Source organism: Trachinotus anak, unplaced genomic scaffold (genome assembly GCF_046630095.1).
Source record: "Trachinotus anak isolate AG129_WGS33_773 ecotype Australia unplaced genomic scaffold, CSIRO_AGI_Tana_v1 ptg000005l, whole genome shotgun sequence".
NCBI lineage: Eukaryota > Metazoa > Chordata > Actinopteri > Carangiformes > Carangidae > Trachinotus > Trachinotus anak.
The window spans coordinates 2713497-2726055 of NW_027273856.1; the positions used below are offsets into that span (position 1 = coordinate 2713497).

A 12559-nucleotide genomic window follows, 5' to 3' on the forward strand; every position below is an offset into this window, starting at 1 on the left:
GGCCGAGATGCTGCTGCACGAATGTACAGATACACACTCTAAAGACCACTCTCACAAAGAAACACACACACAAACACAGAGGGAGCGCACAGCTTTAGAGCAAGATAATGAGATTGTCTTCTTAAAGGTGTCAGCTTTTGGAGTTTGATCGACAAGCCAGAGTGTGTGTGTGGGGTGGGGGGGTGGGGGGGTGGGGTGGACGGGGGTTTGGGGGGGGTTCTGAACTGTCTGACATTCATGGCACTGATCAATAGCCCAACTGTTTCATTAGGCTGTGTGTGTGTGTGTGTGTGTGTGTGTGTGTGTGTGTGTGTGTGTGTGTGTGTGTGTGTGTGTGTGTGTGTGTGTGTGTGTGTGTGTGTGCGTGACTGAAAGAGAGAGCAAGAGAGATGCAGAGGCTGTGTGTGCTTGCAGGAGAGTATCACTGCATGACTATTTAGTGGATGTGTGCGTGGTGGTGACTGTGATGGCGGTGTGTGTGTGTGTGTGTGTGTGTGTGTGTGTGTGTGTGTGTGTGTGTGTGTGTGTGTGTGTGTGTGCAAGCATGTGTGAACGTGCTACATGGTCGTGTGTGTGTGTGTGTGTGAGCTCTGTGTGAGTGTTTCTGTGTACAAGTTCAAGCCGCTGCAGCCTGCTGAGAGGCCTTAAGAGGGTCTCAGAACTATTGATTCTCTTTGACAGACAGGTGAGCGAGAAGGAGGGGGAAGATGCAGGAGGAAAAAAATGGGGGGTGGGGCAAGGTGGGGAGAGGGGATTTAAAGAGGCCATAAGGGAGGACTGAATGATTGATATCTGAAGTTGTGGATAGATGGTGGGGTGTAGGGAAGAGGAGGTCAGAAGGGTGGAGGTGAAAAAGGAAGATGGGGTGGAACAAAAAAGTGATAATGGACTCGGTCGAATGTTTGTGTGATTTACATGAGTGAACACATGGAGTGAAAACGACATTAATGGAACACATTTACAGTACACACACTTCATTCTCTTCACACTCTCCCTGTTTCTCCTCTTTCACAGGTCTCTAGCCATCCCTCCATCTCTGCAGCTCACTCCCAAGCCTCCTTTTCTGCACCTCCCTCCAAGGTCATCAATGAACGACTCACTCAATGTGGGAGAACAAACACAGGTCACACTCTGAAGAGTGTACAGAGGCCCCGTAACACACCCTGGAACACACCTCCATCTGGGAAGTGAGGGATGAAGTGAGGGAAAGAGGAGGGGAAAAAACTGAATGTGTGAAAGAATGAAGCAATAGGAGAGAAAGACAGATGAATAAATAAGAAAAGAGACAAGGCTGTATGAGTGAGGGGGGAGGGAAAAAAAGGGAGAGAAGGAGTGAGAAAAGGGGGGAAGGAGGAGGAGACGTGGAGGTGGAGATCGCTGCCAACTCCAGGAATCTTATTGTCCCTCGACTGAACTGCAGGACATATAGAGAGACGTTGAACACAGCCATGAGGAAATCATATTAAAATGCCGCAAATAGGATTTAAAGCAAAGTGGATTCTTGGATTCTCTTTCTTTTTTCCAAACTGAGATCTCTATTTTGGAATACCGTGCCAGGATTGAGTGAGTAATTCCGGATTTTCCAGGTTTTCTTCGTCTATAGAAGCCTAAGAGGATATTGTGGGATTGGAATTTCTGCAACTCTGGTTTTTTGACACTGACCTACATCCGCCTCCTTTTGATGTGTGTGTGGAGGGGAGTAGGACAGGTTTCAGCACAAACACACCAACCTCCCCCCCTGCTGGCCCAACACAAGGAGAAACACCTGGGGCGAGATCTGTGCTAAACACTCACACATACACACACTTCAACACACACACACACACACACACAACCTGGATAACATGTGGAGCTGATTCGGATTATAGAGCCGCACAGACGGAAAAGGTAACATTCATGCAGTTTCAAAACACACACACACACAAACACACACACACACACACACACCACTGGCATATATTGGCCCAGTAAAGGTGAATCGATGTTTGCATGGGTAGCTCTCTTGTGCTGAATCATTGAGCACATCAATGCGGTGAACACCAGCACTCAGTGGACTGGGAACTCTGTGTTCTCCCACACAGACACACACACACACACTTAGTCCTATAAATAATGAACAGATGTGCATTCATAACAACAATAACTTAAGAGGCAAATGTCAGAGTACACACAGACAGGAACACACACACACACACACACACACACACACACACACACACACACACACACACACACACACACGTTCAAATCTCCCACAAGGCACCGATGATTGTAGGTTTATCTTTTCTTATCCTTCTATTCTACAGCTCTAACTCCACAATTTATTGCTCTACATACTCCCACCATACTGTGAATCCTGCTCGCTCTCGCTCTCTCTCTCTCTCTGTCTCTCGCTCTCTCTCTCTCTCTCTCTCTGTATCTCTCTCTCCCTCTTTCTGCATGTTTCCGTTTATGTGAGTGTCAGCCAGCTGTCCTGTATCAAATTACTCACTAGGTGCATGCAAGCTTGGCTTTCATCACCTCATCTTTATGTAATCTCACCTGGCGTGTCATGCGTGTCGTGCGTGTGTATATGTGTGTGTGTGTGTGTGTGTGTGTGTGTGTGTGTGTGTGTGTGTGTGTGTGTGTGTGTGTGTGTGTGTGTGTGTGTGTGTGTGTGTGTGTGTGTGCCATGGTAAGAGTGTGTGGATGCAGGGCTGGGAGTGTCTGTGTGGTGGTGGCAGAATCAGTAGCCCAGAACAGACCTAACCTCCCTTCATTTGAGGCTTTTTACGTAAGCTGTGTCTGTGTGCACGCACTCACGCACACAAACACACACAGATTTGGCACACTGACACAGGAGATCAGACTGACTGAGTGGATGTATGGGAGGATAAGAGGGTGATGAGAAAGAAATAGAGACAAGAGGAGAGGGAAAGTTCAGGAGGGGAGGGGGGCAAAGGGAGGAGAGAAAGGGAGATGGGAAGGGAGAAGGGGAAAGACAGGGTGACACACAACATAGTGATGGTGCTGAGGGCTCAGAGAGGTCAGATGAAAGGATTGCAGTAAGACGAGGAGGAGTGAGAAGCAGTGATTGACTTCATCTAGTGACAATGAGAAAGACAGACAGATGAATAGAAGAATCAGGAAGAAAGCATGGCAGCAGAGAGAGAGAGCAAACAGGAGGGGAGGAATAACGAGGAGACAGATACAGAGAAATGGAAGGATGAACAGGATAAAATAGAAAAGACCGAGACATAAAGCAGCAAGAAACTGCATCAAATAAAAGACTCAAGGACTGACTGACTGAATGATAAATGAAAAGTGGAGATTTTAAGTTGTCTAGAATGATGAGTGACAAGATAATAAAAAAAAGGTTAGACAGAGACACAGTCGGGATAGAAAGGTAAATTAATGGTGATTCACCACAGGGAGATAAAAATAGAAAGATAGATGGAGGAGAAATAATTAGAAATGACAGATGGCCATCATTATGTAGCTTTCTACTGTTATACCATTGGCTACAATTAGTCTTACATGACCCCCAGTGATGACACCAGTAATGAGCTATTTAGAGATATGGAGAATATGTTCTACCATGGGGCTTTTCCATGTAATAAACTTGCCAATTATGAGGCACAACTTGGGGGAAATGTGAAATTCTACTTCAGAGGAACATTACCCTGGAAACAAAAGAGATTTGGCTAAAAAAAATGCACCACATGTGAAACTATCTTTTAAACAATAAGCTTCTTGAATATCCAAGACAGTGCTCATTACCAGCTCTATTGATCGTTTACAGCAGTTTTGACTCTTGCTGTGAACAGGGGCAGTGCTAATTCTGAGGAGATGATGTCTGAATCTTTGACAAAGAGGCCTTTTGATATCCATTAACCAAATCATAACTCTATAATTGACTTTGCTCTCCTGCTAGTGATAGTCATAAGAATATTGAGCAGGTAAGTGTCATCTGATTCAAACAGTGGAATAGAGGCGGAATAAAAGAACATTTTCTCAATTATCTTGTTAATGCTCCATGTGGCTCGTTGTTACCCAGGGTGTCTGTCATTTTGAGGCTACAGTAAGGGGAGATGAACAGATGGGATGCTCACTGTTCAAAGTAGGAGCCCTGCCAACATGAGCAGACTGGCAAGTGAATGGAGGAACAGAGAAAAAAGTGACAGGCAAGTGAATAGACAAACTATTAAAGAAGAGTAAAAAAAACTTGGAGATCAATTAACTGACCAGTTTCTAAGCCCCTCCCTCCATAGTTACTGTTGCTATGCCTGTCAAGCTTTCAGTTCTTGTGCAGCCCATGTTAAATTTATAACCACTTAACAGTGGCAGGTTTACCACCAAACTTCTTGTCATTTTTTAACCAGTGGGTTGTTGAGAAGTAGACCTTCATCTCCACACGCTCACCAGCAGATTTAATCAGCTGCAGCTAATGAGCTAATTTAGCCGACGTTAGTTTCACGAGTTGGTTTAAAACTGTTTCCAGTCGACTCTTTAATGTGAATCCTGTAAAAAGGTCTCGTGCACATGATGACTACATACAGGATATCATTCGGAGAGACTGAGGCTAGAGCTACATGACCAGCCATACCAGCTGTAAAGAAACAACATGGGTCTTGTAATGTAGTGTGAAAGCTAGTTAGTCCTAGTATTTTTAGCATGATGATTAGATATGATAATATTTGATCCCACATGGTGATCCTTTTTAAACACAACAGCCGAAGCCACAAAATAACATAGTTCATAATGCAGCTGACCTTTGAAGTCGGTTTAGTAGGTTCAGTTTATCACTACAGTTAGCGTGACATGCCAGTGACTGCAGACAAAGACACTGTTAAAATCATTCTTTATAATGTGGTGTGGTATCTCTGGTTTTTTACATACACCATTCCAATGTGTGTAGGGAGGCAAAGCAAACTTATGGCTGCTCAACTATAACTGGACAAAAGGGAAGAAGTTTAGTCAATTAAGGAATAAAAGTCAAAAAGGTAGAGGATGTGAGGGATATACTGATGAAGCAAAATGGCCAAGCAATTCCCAAGGGCATTAGTCGTAGGGATTAAGTATAATTACATGAAATAGATGAAGATGGACAGCACCACCAGAAGAAATGACAACAAAGATGATGAGGAATGATAGATGTAGCATGTTACACACCTTTCTAATTTAACCAGCTTTCAATCAAGAAGAGAAGCACAAGAGTTGAAACCCTGAAACAAGGGAGGCATGGCTGATGTCAGAAAGATGGCACTTGATGAATTAATGGATGGATGGAGGAATTAATGACAAATGGTGGAGGGAGAGAAGTGACAGGCTGGGCTGTTAAAGGAAGGGGGGGGGGGGGGGGAATCAAAGGATGAGGCGTCAGCTTGCTGTCAACAGCTGAGGAACAGAGTGGTAGATGAAGGACAGAGACGTATAGAACAATGGTGTGATGAAGAGGAGTAATTACACGACTGTTTAAGATAGGGAGGAACACTCAGAGTATGGAGAGAGACTGAGTAATGAAGAATGAAAAGCCAAGTGATGACACTTGAAAAGTGGATGATAAGAGGGAGCGGGGATAAGGGAATAGAAGAATAACAATGTCTGAAAAGAAAAACTACACTAATAAAGCACTGGCATGCTGATGGGTGGGGGTGAGGTGGAGGGAGAGATGGAGGTGTGGATGGATGAATGGAATAAAACTGATGTGACTGAATGGTAGAAGGATGAGTAATTGGACTGGTAGTAGTCAAACATACAGTAGTAGGAAGGAGGGGTGGGGTTGAAGGGTTGACATAACAAAGGGGAAGGAGGAGAAGTAGAAGGATGTGGGCAAATGAAAGTAGAAAATGATGAAAGGAGAGAAAAAAAGAGTTTGTCACAGTGAGGAGGAGTCACTGAGAGGTTCCCCGGTCACAAGTGGAAGCAACAAGCAGAAGCATAGCACAGAAGTAAGGAAAGATAGAGGGATGAGAGGATGAGTAATTAAACTGTTGACAGTCTGTTTAGGCACAGCAGGCGCCTGATGAGCAGAACAAACTGTAACCACGGCAACCGCTGGAGACAGACGGAGGGATGGTTCTGGGGAGGGAGATATAGGGGAGGGAAATGGGGGAGAGCCAAATGTGAAAGTGAGTGTGTGACGTGTGTGTGTGTGTGTGTGTGTGTGTGAGGTGACTGAGGGGGATTAGAGGAAGGGATAGTGACACAAGTGGGAAATGATGGATGACAGAACAGTGAGGAAAAGAAGGAAGAGAAGAGGAGAGGAAAGGCAGGAGTTGAGGTATTTGCAGGTTTAAGAAATATCAAGAACTAATACTGACTTTAAGGATCCATGAGGGCTTTGCAAGGACTTTCACAAATTAAGATTAGGAGGTTACCCACATATCTGTGGGAGATTATTCCATTCTCTGGGCAATACTGATTTGAATCTATGAAACTATATTTGAATATTAAGTTTTCAGCTATTCAGACTGAGAATTGCTAACAAAATTTCACAGGGGTACTTTTTAAACTTATCTGGCTAACTTGCTAATCCTGCTTTGTGAAAAACCCCTCTAGAGATGGAGAGGAAAAGGAGGGCATGGATTTACACACACACACACACACACACACACACACACACACACACACACACACACACTAAACTATGATGTGTTCAGTCTCATCAGAAATGTGCTCACCAACAGCCACAAGTCCAAATCAAGCAAGAACTACAACCTGTACAGCTAAAATGTAGATGTAATGGTTTTATTTTAACCTGATCTGTTAATTATGTTTTCTGATTAACTATTTCAATCTATAGTCGATAATATGGGAGAAAATCATGGCAAATGCCCAAAGACCAAGGTGATGTCTTCAAATTAACACCACGCCATGACAAATAAAATGTGTTCAGTCATCTGTCAGGTCCACTAACTGTTGACACTGGTGACATTATTCCTCCATGAGCGAGATTTAGGAAGTATTTAAGAAATATCAAGAACTAATACTGACTTTAAGGATCCATGAGGGCTTTGCAAGGACTTTCACAAATTAAGATTAGGAGGTTAGAGGGAGATTATTCCATTCTCTGGGCAATACTGATTTGAATCTATGAAACTATATTTGAATATTAAGTTTTCAGCTATTCAGACTGAGAATTGCTAACAAAATTTCACAGGGGTACTTTTTAAACTTATCTGGCTAACTTGCTAATCCTGCTTTGTGAAAAACCCCTCTAGAGATGGAGAGGAAAAGGAGGGCATGGATTTACACACACACACACACACACACACACACACACACACACACACACACACACACTAAACTATGATGTGTTCAGTCTCATCAGAAATGTGCTCACCAACAGCCACAAGTCCAAATCAAGCAAGAACTACAACCTGTACAGCTAAAATGTAGATGTAATGGTTTTATTTTAACCTGATCTGTTAATTATGTTTTCTGATTAACTATTTCAATCTATAGTCGATAATATGGGAGAAAATCATGGCAAATGCCCAAAGACCAAGGTGATGTCTTCAAATTAACACCACGCCATGACAAATAAAATGTGTTCAGTCATCTGTCAGGTCCACTAACTGTTGACACTGGTGACATTATTCCTCCATGAGCGAGATTTAGGAAGTAAAAAGCATAAAGCGACCAAAGAAACTGGGTTTGGGCTCAGTTTAGACAAGTGTGTGATATTTTTATAAATTAGAACCATCACCTTTTAAAGATGTCCTGCACCTCTGCTACACATGTTGGTCACACCTCTCAGACAACTACATTTTCTGCATCCAAACCAACACTACTCCATGTCTACAAACTCAAAAGGGTTTGTCTGCATCACAACTACCCTCAACAGATGCAGTAGGTTGTAGATGTTCAAGTGAATCATGGTGCAGAATACAGCGTGGGTGATGACTGTCAAAAGAAAACTGGCTTGTACTTTGTCGGCAACACATATAGTCTAAGTCTGACAGTGAAGCACAGTGTGTTCTTGCCTGTATCAGCACTGTTTAGCATTGGAATATGAGACACTAATCAAGAAACTCAAGGGAAACCAGTTTCCCTGCAGACTCATTGCAGCGCAGTGTTGTTTCCCCTTTATTAGTGTCTTACATCAGGAGAAAAAAGTCTCTTTGTGGTGAGTTACGATGCAGTTTGGGATTCATTAATGCTGAGAGTAGCCTGCGTGATCAAACATGCCTGATAACAGGACTCAACCAAGTAATTATTGAGAATTCTTGCCATCCCCACATCAAATGTATCTCTTTCCTCCAGGATACTTGTACTCCTCCTACCTCTTATCCCACACCTGCCATCTTTTCCCACTTTTGTACATCCCTCTGTTTCAGAAAAGGGGCGGTGAGATAGAAGGATGTAAACAAGAGCAACATAAAAAACTACACAAAAAGGAACAAGAGGCCAGAAAAGGAATGAAATACTTGACCGATGACAGAGTTCAGCTTGTGCACGAGTGTGTGTGTGTGTGTGTGTGTGTGTGTGTGTGTGTGTGTGTGTGTGTGTGTGTGTGTGTGTGTGTGTGTGTGTATGTGTGTGTGCTTATGTGTGTAGCATTAATCAATACATCCATCACTGTGATTCAAAGGCCTGGTTGGCATGTCATTGACCTACTGTGCTGAATGCAGAGTGCTGATTGGGTAATTGTTCTCTTACTCAGGATCTCTCTGTAGAAAGCTGGGAACCCTGCTGAATCATCAAACTGTCACTAGCACATACATACACGTGCGCGCACGCACACACTTTTTGTTAAGCTGCATCCTGTCGTGTCGGGGTCCATATAATTGGCACCTCAGGGTTTCTGATTGGGTGGGGGATGTTGACAGCTCAGAAGTGGTGTTTGTGTGTTGCTTGTCGACTGGTGTTTGTGGTGGATTTGCAGTTTTTTGTTGATTAGTGTCAGCTATGTAAACATACACTAGTGCACAAAAGCTCCTGCAACACAATCACCCACTGAAAATATGGATGCATTGCAGGAAAAGATGTGGAAGAATGAAGCTGGAACTGAGAGATTGAAGAGGTCATGGGAGAGGACAGAGAGGGGAGAGACGTAACAAAAGAAAGAAATCAGATTCATGTAGCGACAAAAACGTTGAGCTAGACGGATCCAGAAAGAGGAGGAAGAAGGAGGGAAGAGGAGAACAGATGGGATGAAAGGAGGAGGAGAGGGGCCGAGAAAACTGCAAACGCATTATGTTCAGGGTGAGTGGCAGGTCAGTTGTTTTGCAACACTTGTGATAGTGTAGGCAAATTTATGGGTGTAAGCATAACTGTATTGAAGTATTTGTATGTCTGCAGGTTTGTGAGTTTGAGGGTGAGAAAGTGTGTTTGTGTGGAGAAGGTGAGGATTAGAAACTGAAGTAATTTAAGTAGAAGAGTTTCTCTCAGTGATCTCTCACTGACCACAAAAGCCAACACACAACACCACCCCTTCATATACATTTGCAAATCCTAAAGCATCGAACTGCGTAAGAACATCAGGGGAGACTTGACTTAAATATATTAGCTGCTCTGTGTGTTTGGAACAGGACCCAAACTGCAGGCTAGGGCACTATCACATTTAATGAGACAGGAATATAATTACAAAATTTAAGCAGCATTCATTTTCCAATCAGACACAGTTTGAAACAGGCTGGTGCAGGTAGTGGGACAGACTCCAAACCCTTACAGGTGGAACTGTCATAAATGGGACAAAGTCCATGGCTGTTTCCCTTTGAAATCTGACTGGAGCAGTCAACATGCATCTGTTATAACCTGCAGATTGTGCTATGATACAAGTCAACTGAAAGCATGCAAAAAACAGCATGAAGGCTACAATATAAACCAAACTGACTCAAGTCAGCAGAAATTTCAAAAGGGGTTTTACACATGAAGCTTAGTGTTTACTCATATTACTCAAACTGCAGCTGTATAATGTGGCTCTGGATGGACCTTTCAACAACTTTAAAGAAGATGCTGATAAAAATAACAGACACTATTAAGCTGCGTTATGGAAAATTTATGATCCAGCATTTCTAGGGCTTCAGGATATCTCAGCCTCTGCTGCTTCGATTTTGATGTTTCTTCTTTAATGTTTAGTCAGCCAACTTCATGAAAGTGCAATGCTAAAACACTGGAGTACCCCTCAACCCGTTCCACAGAATCCGTGGGTTGAATCCCAGAACCCACGGATTCATGACTTTCATGGCTGAAATAATTCATCAACTTTTCAAATGAAACAGTTATGATGTTGACTATGTCATTTAACAAACTGTAAATATGTATTTCCCCATCACATTCAGCATAATAGGGAATCGGCATCAAAAGATGAGCATGTGGCAAAAACAAAGACTGTCAGCTATTAATTATAGGCTTTTATTGCCCCCCCCATCTTAAACTATGTTACTGAGCAATCTAATCAGATTCAACTGTGCTGTTGCCATCTGGAGTAAAAGAGCATCAAAACAGAGCAGTATTGAGCCACCTCTCTGGCAGCAACATGACAGCTATCCACCAATGAAAAATGATTCCTCTCCAAGAAAAAAGGCATCCTAGTACAGCCATGTAACCGAGCTGCCAGAGCTGTTTCCAGCACTTAATGTCCCTCATTTGCTCAGCTGTTCCCATCATTTTGTCTGCTCTATTGTATCCAACTCTAAGACTGTTATAGATGTGTAGAATAAAACTACTGCTACTGTCTACAAAAGGACTTTCAAAACAGATAATGCTGAGATCCTACTTTGCAGCCAGAGTGACACTGAAGCATTACAAGGAAAGAAAAAAAGCTCCACTGTGAAGTGAAAATGCACACACAACACAAACCAGGGCCAGTAGGAATGAGGCCACAAATACTGGTCCTGAAGCTGACTGAGGGTAGATATTGGATAAAAATTAAACATTCAAATAAGAGCTTCATAACAGATCATGTGAAGACTGCTCCCTGGCATGACCTGTGCCAATGAAGTGCCAAAGAAAATCACTGTCACCTCCGTTGTTTGCCAATTCAATTTACCTCCCAGAAAATTTAATCCCCAAGCTGTGCAGTCGTGCGGGCTTTCCAATGGGAGGAAACAAAATTACAGAGACTCAGCAAGGAGTGAGAGATTGGCTGCCACAGATATAACAACACAGTTAAAGAACTGCACAGAAAATTTTCAGAGTTGTTTGGTCACAGAATTGGTGGAAAGTTCTTTAGATGCAAAAGCCAACATGTAGTTTATTTTCTTAGCAGTTAGCTGCGTTTTAAACTTTTAAAGTTTTTATAGGATTTGAGCTTGATGATAACTGCCCACTCAGCTCTCATCTTCATATCAGAAATCAACTCGTGACTATGCAAAAGCAAGTCTTTATTTGGCTGCAGTTACTCTCTTGGTCACCACTGCTATAGATACTATGTGCAAGAAAATGGCCCTAGTGACCTCAAAGTCCCCAAATGATTAGAGAAAAATGAGGGCGGGGTACTAGGGGGGCAGCGATGTGAGCTGCAACATCAAGTACAAAATTCTACTCCGCTCATAAAACACAAGGGAGCAAGGGGCTACTTAATGCCATGGTTCGCTGCTTGAGATTTTCTTGTCCACCATTTCACAAGTCTTCATGGTTCACCAGTTCACAGCCTGTGGTAAATCAGAACAGTGGGTTAACTCGGCCTCCTGTTTTTCCAGAATACCAGGCACTTCTTGCAGTCTTGCATTTCTACACAGAGAGAAGAGTCTGACCTCTTAAACAGGCATACTTCAAAACAATCCCAGGTTTATGCTCCAATTTATAACAAAGCTTTCTAAGTTCATTACAGACTGGGCTGCTTATCTATGTGAAGTAGATGCAAAGTGTGGCAGCATTTAAAAAGCCAAACTTCAAAGCCTCAATATTAGTATTATGTTTTCACTCCAAACAGCAGAGTGGCTCACTTTCTCTGAAGTGTTGCCATCTTAAAAGCTTATAGATGCTTTTAAAAACTTCTTAAGATAAGGTGCTGTAGCTAAAAGCCCTCGACTACAGTTTCACTCCTCTCTAATGAAACACTCATGTTTCCAAAAGTCAATTTTCCCAACAGAAGGAAAATGCTTTCCAAAGATGTAAAAAAAAAAAAAAAACAAAAAAAAACAACGAAAAACGACCAAAACAAAAACATTTTTAAAAAATCTGAGTGTGCAATGTTCCAGGAATGGAAACAATTATCAAAATCTTCCAAATAGGATGGATTCCAACAGGATTTAGTCAGAGAGGGTCGTGCATACAGATGCAAATACACAGACCGTGGCTCTCCACACACACACACTGCTGCTTCTTCTAACTCTAACACAACGTAGAGGTTTGGGAGGAATTAGTGAGCGGAGCATCACAGAGGAAATGCATTATTTTGGAGCCCCGCTGTGAGGAGACTATAGTCCTTTTATTTTAAAGAGAATACGCTTCAATTCTTTCCTCTGATTTCCCACTCCTCTTCTTTCACTCCCACTATTTACCTGAGGGGTTTTTTTAAGCTTTTTCCATTACTACCCCCCACCTGTTCAACTGGAAAAAAACAGACTGACATTTGCAGATTTTTTTTTCTCTTTTCAGAGGCCGACACTTGGCAAAAACACTGGGA

The 12559-nt window shown here is 42.6% G+C and overlaps 2 protein-coding genes across 4 annotated transcripts in view; one reads left to right on the forward strand and one right to left on the reverse strand.

Moving 5' to 3' along the window:
• Positions 1-12559, reverse strand: part of pcxb (pyruvate carboxylase b) — a 283342-nt gene that overhangs the window by 77711 nt on the left and 193072 nt on the right. The window lies entirely within an intron of this gene.
• Positions 1-12559, forward strand: part of LOC139621326 (leucine-rich repeat and fibronectin type-III domain-containing protein 4) — a 41279-nt gene that overhangs the window by 1001 nt on the left and 27719 nt on the right. Inside the window, exon 2 of the mRNA XM_071477746.1 lies at positions 1015-1887. The gene's annotated coding sequence lies outside the window, so the exon portion shown is untranslated. The remainder of the gene's footprint in view (positions 1-1014; positions 1888-12559) is intronic.